Here is a 6746-nt window from a genome sequence, read left to right as displayed (position 1 = left end):
GTGGTAAGGATGGAACTCAATATTCCTTAGTTCATCTATACATTCATTTTTAAGATATAAATAAAATAATAATACTGTATTTTCAAATTGTTATACTACAGAGTGAAATACAGATTTTTAAAAATCAACGAATTTCTTTTAGAGATGGAATCTTGCTATGGCACCCATGGTGGAGTGCAGTAGCTATTCACAGGCATGTTCATGCCTCAGTACAGCCTCAAACTCCTGGGACCAAGTGATCCTCCTGCCTTAGCCTCCTGAGTAGCTGGGACTACAGCCGCACACCACCATGCCTGGATCAAAAGTTAATTTTTGAAGTTACTTCTGAAACATCATCCCATGACAGGCAAGGCTGAGCAGTTGTTCCACCCCTAAGTCTGTTTCTCTGGAGACTCCCACTAACAAGATCCTGAAAGAAATTAGAACAGATCTAAAAAGCATTGGGTCACAGATTGAGAAATATGTTTAAAAATTGAAACCACAGGCCAGGCCAGATGGCTCACATCTGTAATCTCAGCACTTTGGGAGGCCGAGGCAGGCAGATTACCTGAGGTCAGGAGTTTCAGACCAGCCTGACAAACATGGTGAAACCCCATCTCTACTAAAAATACAAAAAATTTGCTGGGCATGGTGGTGGGCACCTGTAATCCCAAACTTGGGAGGCTGAGGCAGGAGAATCACTTGAACCCAGGAGGCAGACGTTGCAGTGAGCCAAGACGGCGCCATTGCACTCCAGCCTGGGCAACAAGTGTGAAACTCTGTCTCAAAATAAATAAATACAAGTGAAAAATTGAAACCATGCACAAAGAATTGGGTTGTTTACTCAGTCAGGTTAAGAGTATGCAAGAATATCTTCAACCCAGTAAATAGAAAATCAATTGAACTACTTTTTTCAGGTAGAGGGATTTGGGAAATCCCTTAGCAATATCTTTTAAGTGGGTTCTTGAAGTTTCCTATACCCTAGTTCTCATCTAAACCTGAAACAACTTTCTCGTTTTCTCTTAAAAGTACCTCTTCTAAAAGACAATATTTTTTTCTTTTCTTTCCTTCTTTCTTTCTTTTTCTTTCTTTCTCTCTTTCTTTCTTTTTTTTTTTTTTTTTTGATGGAGTCTCGTTCTGTTGCCCATGCTGAAGTACAGTGGCATGGTCTTGGCTCACTGCAACCTCTGCATTCTGGGTTCAAGTGATTCTCTTGCCTCAGCCTCCCGAGTAGCTGTTACTACAGGTGTGCACCACCACTACCTGGCTGATTTTTGTATTTTTCGTAGAGACAAGGTTTCACCATGTTGGCCAGGCTGGTCTCAAACTCCTGACCTCAAGTGATCCACCTGTCTCGGCCTTCTAAAATGCTGGGATTACAGTCATGAGTCACTGTGCCTGGCCAGACAATATTTCTATTTAATAGATTCAACAAACATTTGTTGGATATAAACTCTGCATCTGGTCTTTTATATGTGGTCCCTCAAAATATTCTGTAAAAAACAATGTTGCTCCAGAATACTTCAAAAAGTATCACCAATTTGCACATAGGAAAATGATGTTCAGAACGCACTAACCTTTAAAACTGGTCAGCCTTTGCACTAACCAGTTTTTCCTCCTCCCATCTTGTCCAACTCTTATCTATCCTTTTCTTTGCTGGTCATGTTACTTTAAGTGGACTTGTTCCACAAATACAGGTTAGGAAGTGGAAGATTTTATAAGTTAATAATAATAAAAAATCCAGTGCATTGTCTATGTAAGCCTTGCATTCTGATTTTATAATTCTGGTTGACATTGTTTATATTATTCTCATAAGTCTGCTTCTTTTTCCTTCCTCTAAGAACAACAAAATTTCACTCAGAACAAAAACAAAACAAGCTTGTCTTATTGACAAATGAATTGTCTGTATCAGTGAACAAATGTTTATTGAGTAGCTACTATATGTAAAGCAGTTAGAATATGATAATAAAATGATGAAGTCCCTGACCTCATGGGAATCTCAAACATCAATTAGTAATTATTAGTGTTATACATGCTGGGAAGCAGAGTAACATAGGAACATCTATTGCTTTCTTTTTTTCTTTTTCTTTTTAATAGCTCACCCTAAAAGTTAATGTTTCTATTTGTGCTTATGTGCATCAAATGAATTATTAAGAACTATATAATGCATTTATATAAAGAGTACAAAGTATGTGCAGAGAATACAAAGGCAACAGCTTGAGGCAGGAAGAATATATTACATTTCAGGAACTGTGATCTTGGAATCTCTCTGTCCATGTTATCTATTCTTTGAATGCTAGCAGCCCGTTGCCTGTTTAATTTTTTTCTTTTCTTTTCTTTTTCTTTCTTTTTTTTTTTTTGGAACAGAGTTTGGCTCTTGTTGCCTAGGCTAGAGTGTAATGGCCTGATCTTGGCTCACTGCAACGTCTGCCTCCTGAGTTCAAGCGATTCTGCTGCCTCAGCCTCCTGAGTAGCTGGAATTACTGGCGCCCACCAGCATGCCCAGCTGATTTTTGTATTTTTAGTAGAGACGGGGTTTTACCATGTTGGCCAGGCTGGTCTCGAACTCCTGACCTCAGGTGATCTGCTCGCCTTGGCCTTCCAAAGTGCTGGGATTACAGGCATGAGCCACCACACCTGGCCTTGTTTCATTTTTTCCTGTTGGTTAATTATCTCTGTATGGATTTAGTAGAGATCTATGACATTTCTAGTATGACATTGCCGTCTTGATCAAATTTACTTATAAGTACTGTTCTTGCTTCAGCAGAGCAAGAGATTTACCATCTTTCTTTACATGCTGATTCCTCCATTACCATTTAATCTATTTCTTAGTATGTTTTTCTGACTATACTGTCGAGTTTAAGCTGCCTAGGTAAACACAGAATTACACAACATCCCGAGGTTTGTAAACTTAAATCTCTGTCATTTCTGGCCTTGTTAACAGTGTGGCTTATGAAACTGTGCTTGTTAATTTTATTTTATTAGATTACACAGTTCTTGAAGGTAGAGATCATCTCATGAAACATTGATAAACTTGATAACATAAAATACAGTGGAAATACCCTCAAGTCCTGTGAAGTCATTTAGTAATATTTTATTCCAGGAAGAAAGAAGTATTATTGTTTCTGCTCCAAAAATGACCAGAGATAAGTGATTTAATTTCAATATTTAAAATCAGGCAGGTATCTATAATTCTCATGTACTTTCTGTACCATAGAATAAATATGAGTGCTTATAAAATGCTGCAATATCTGAGGAGCATATTGTATTTCTAACAGCTAGTGACATACATATTTATGCTCATTGCTTTTAGACATATTAAGCAATCAAATATATACTCTTTATTGACTTATTGCTCATCTACAGTTTTGCTGTTTAGATGCAAAACACATTTTTCTTCAAAATTTTAGAACATTATGACAACTTCGGAAAAATTAAACATAATTTGGCTCTAGGAAAGAGTACTATGTTTTAATAATTTATTTATTTTTGAGACTGAGTCTTGCTGTTTTGCTCAAGCTGGAGTGCAGTCACCCAATCTTTGTGCATTGCAACCTCTGCCTCCCAGGTTCAAGCTATTCTCCTGCCTCAGCCTCCTGAGTAGCTGGAATTACAGGCACATACCACCACATCCAGCTAATTTTTGTCATTTTAGTGGAGACGGGGTTTCACCATGTTGGCCAGGCTAATCTCGAACTCCTGACCTCAAGTGATCCACGCACCTCAGCCTCCCAAAGTGTTGGGATTACAGGCATGAGCCACTGTGCCTGTTTTAATAATTTATAGATACATATATATCTTTAAAGTGTATCTTGAAAGAAAGTTTTTTTGGCAGTTAAGGGTTCAAACACCACCTCCACAAATATTGGAATTCTCATTCTGGCTTTGCTACTCTCCAGCTATGTGGCCTTCTACAGAAGCAGCTAGAGCTCTCTGAACCTCAATTTTCTCATCTGTAAAATAAGGATAAGAATTGTACATAATTCACAGGGTTGGTGTGATGATGAAATAAGATATGATTTCTAGTTAAGCCTAAACAAATATTGCTTGATTTCATTTAGGTATTTATTTAGAAAATACTACCCAATGTGCAGTCACAGTTCTAAGTCTTTGTAAATATTAATTAACTAATTTTTTCATTTAATACTTCAATCTTCATAACCTTGTAAGGTAGGCAATTTTATTACATCTCTTTTATAGATGAGGAAACCAAGGGGCTGAGAGTTTAAGATAACTATTCGAGGTTAAAAGACAATACCAGAGCCAGGCTAGCAACCTGAGCCATTAGGCTCAATAACTCATTTTTAATTTTTTGAGACGGAGTTTTGCTCTTGTTTCTCAGGCTGGAGTGTAATGGCATAATCTCAGCTCACTGGAACCTCCGCCTCCTGGGTTCAAGTGATTATCCTGCCTCAGCCTCCCGAGTAGCTAGGATTACAAGCAGGCGTCACCAAGCCTGGCTAATTTTGTATTTTTGGTAGAGATGGGGTTTCTCCATTTTGGTCAGGCTGGTCTTGAACTCCTGACCTCAGGTAATCTGCCTGTCTCAGCCTACCAAAGTGCTGAGATTACAGGCATGAGCCACCGTGCCCAGCCAATAATTCATATTCTTAAACAATGCTCCTTGTTTTATTTATATATTAATTCAACCAATGTATTTAACTCCTACCATGTGTCAGAAAATGTCCTAGGCACTTGTATTATAAAGATAAAGATGTCTCCACCCTTGACAAGATCATAGTTTAGTGGTAAAAAAAAACTTGTGAACAAATAACTATAATACAATGTAGAAGAAATGTGCAGTGGGCTATGTAAGCACAGTGGAGAGAAAGTTTATTGGAAGTTCTAACCTCCACATTTGAGGGACTGTGGGAGAGGTACACATGGACACACGCATTACATATGCCCAATAACTTAAACATTATAAATCAACTTTTACACAGCTACTCTTATAATGACAAAATTAAAAGTACATGTAAAGTTATGTTTTTTTGTGACCAAAAGTCAGTACAGTGTCAAATACAACTGATTTAAATATTCGTGGATAAATCTGTGTATTCAATTGAATATTTGGTAATGTTTAGGTGAGTAATAAAATAATTCATAAATAAATTTTATTTATTTCACAAATATATTTTTCTGGCCTTAATTTTAGCAAAATAGTGAATTATAATTTATAATCGAGATTTTTACATAATTTGTGTACTGTTGACAGTAATAATGTAAATACCTAAAATATACTTGTGTTCACAATGCATATAATTTTAACATTTTAAAATCAAATTTTGCCAGATGTGGTGGCTCACGCCTATAATCACAGCACTTTGGAAGGCTGAGGAGGGCAGATCACTTGAGGACAGGAGTTCGAGGCCAGCCTGGCCAACATGGTGAAACCCTGTTTCAACTAAAAATACAAAAATTAGCTGGGCGTGGTGGTTGCATACCTGTTATCCCAGCTACTCAGGAGGCTGAGGCACGAGACTTGCTTGAACATGGGAGACAGAGGTTGCAGTGAGCCAAGATCATGCCAGTGGAACCCAGCCTGGGCAACAGAGACTTTGTCTCAATAAATATATAAAGTAAAATAAAACAATACACAAAATTAAAAATTTGTCATTTTCATATTTTTTAAAAAATTTATTTTTATATCATCTATTAAAAATAAAATGTATGATATAAAAGTATTAAATAAGAAATTTAGAAAAATTAGTTAAACCTGAAATTTATAATTCAATTTTTTGAAAATTTAATTCCTTAGTATTTTTATAAAAATAAAACAATTCCTAATTCTAGCAATCAATGTCCATCTAGTTGCCAATTGGATTGATGTGTCACACATGTTACATCTAGACCAACTTACATGCACATTTAAGAGTAATACGAATTGCTTAAAATTTCAAAATATTCCTCAGCTGCCATATGCAACTGCTATGAATACTCATTCATTTTTGAGTATCTCTGGAACCATAAATTTGAGCACATAGACAAGAAAATGTGTACTTGGCTCTCTCTTCTGAGAACTGGGAATAACAGTTTATTTTGTAAGAATCTATTGCACATATGCTGTTTGAGGAAAATGATTACTGTGTCCTCTCTCTTGCCTAAGTGCTATTACTGCTTAAATCCTCCCCATACCCTGCAGCAGTCTCCATCTCCAGTATTGGCAGTGGCAGAACCCACAAAACCTTGCCTTGTTCAGACACAGTGGCCTTTTGTTTCAAGGACATAGGACTAAAGACTTGGAGAGAGGTATTTCCTTGGGACTGAATCATTTTAGTCATGACAACAGATATTTAGGGTTATGAGTTCTGCTGTGCCAGTCTGAGCATCAGATCCAAAAAGACAGTTATGTTTATATGTTCCTCAAGAAATTTATTTTTGTTTGTTTATGATGTGTGAGGTCCTCTGAAGTGCAGGGTTAGGTCTAAGGGTCTGTGTAACTATTTCTTATGGGACCAAGGAATTTTTTAGAATGAGACAGATATTTAGTTGCGTCTTGAAGAAGATATAGCACCGTGAGACATGTTACTGACTGTGCAAAGGCACTGAGGTATGTAGTGATGTAATCTGTTAAAGGAACTGCAGACATATCTGTGTGGCTGGAGCACAGGTTGCTTGAGGGAAGTACTGCGAGGTGAAGCAGGAGAGATAAGTTAGGACACATCCCAGAGGTCTCAAGAGCCATTTTAAGGAACTCGGAGTTTGTCCTAAATCAAAGAGGAACATAAAGGGTTTTATACAGGGAAATAGTTGATTATATTGAACCC

Source organism: Pongo pygmaeus, chromosome 7 (assembly GCF_028885625.2).
Source record: "Pongo pygmaeus isolate AG05252 chromosome 7, NHGRI_mPonPyg2-v2.0_pri, whole genome shotgun sequence".
NCBI lineage: Eukaryota > Metazoa > Chordata > Mammalia > Primates > Hominidae > Pongo > Pongo pygmaeus.
The sequence above is the reverse complement of the archived record's forward strand: the minus strand, read 5'-3'. Positions refer to the sequence as shown.